Raw genomic sequence first — 1,203 nt, forward strand, 5'->3', positions numbered from 1 at the left:
AGCTAAATGAAGAAGAATTGACTTCTAGAAAATTACAGTGTTTGATGAGAACAATTGGGGGATTTGGAGGACATATCCTCTGTGGGTGTACAGACTAACAACCATCTTATCACTAGGTGTAGTCTGGTAGAGAGGGGCTACCTAAGGTATTGCTTACCGATCAAGTGTTTGGATTTTCCAAAAGTTGTATTTGAAACATTCTACCAACATGAGGAGAAATTGTCCTAGATAAAATGTGCTTGAGGAGGATCGATGACGACACCCTCTCATGCATTCCTTGGAAATCTGAACAAAATGAGTGAGAACTCACTACCGTCTCCTCATCGAAACTGAGGTCCAGCACGTTGCCTAAAAAAAAAAAAAATGTGCTTGAGGAGATTCATAATGGCTGTTATTTTTATGGCCTTAAAATAAAGGATATCTTAGTACATAGATTTTAGTAGTATTCATGATCACAAAAGCTTTCTGCTGGGTGACTTGGCAATGATAAATTCAGTTTTTCAATTGTATCTAATTGAGAAAATATTGCAAAATATTTTTTCTACCAGAAGTATTTGTCAAACAGTCTCGATTTGTGAAATGTAGATGCTTTATTGTCATGTGTTCTTTTATTCATTACAGGGTACTTTATTTACAATGATAGAATCTCCTTTATGCACCCTTCACTCTGAACAGCTAATGCTGTCTATGGAAGTCCTCATAAAACATGCAGATGCCTTCCCCTTTTCTTTTTTTCCTGTTTACATTTCTATCTTATTTTGGGTTTGACATTTGTATCAAGACATATACAACTTACTATGAAACTGTGGTGAATAACAGGACTGGATTCAAAGACAGATGCACATTAAAGTGAAAGAATCGCCTGGAAAATATCACATTGTTGATAGTTGCCTCACCATGTAAATGTTCTCTGCCAGACACAGGAAATTGTGGTATCATCCAACTATGTATCTGGTTTTGCAAGAGTTATTTTATTTTCTCTAAGGATTATAATGTAGTTCTGTAACTACTTGATTCAGAAATAATAGTGATAATTAAAAATTGTAGATCATTTTACAGTGTTCTTAACATACATTTTAATTGGTCCTCAAAAAATGATTATTAGATTATTTTTGCACAGACATAATAAACATTTTCCCCATGGAAACCAGAATTAGAGGAGGATTTTTATACAAAGTCATAAAGATAATCATAGCATTGTGC

General features: G+C 34.2%; 1 non-coding gene across 1 annotated transcript; it reads left to right on the top strand.

Annotated features, from left to right (window-relative positions):
• Window positions 1-246: 246 nt before the first annotated feature.
• Window positions 247-338, top strand: LOC122436167. The gene has a single exon (XR_006267926.1). It is a non-coding gene; the product is annotated as a small nucleolar RNA SNORD116 (small nucleolar RNA).
• The last annotated feature ends 865 nt before the right edge of the window (window positions 339-1,203 follow it).

This window comes from Cervus canadensis, chromosome X (assembly GCF_019320065.1).
Source record: "Cervus canadensis isolate Bull #8, Minnesota chromosome X, ASM1932006v1, whole genome shotgun sequence".
NCBI classification, from domain to species: Eukaryota; Metazoa; Chordata; class Mammalia; order Artiodactyla; family Cervidae; genus Cervus; species Cervus canadensis.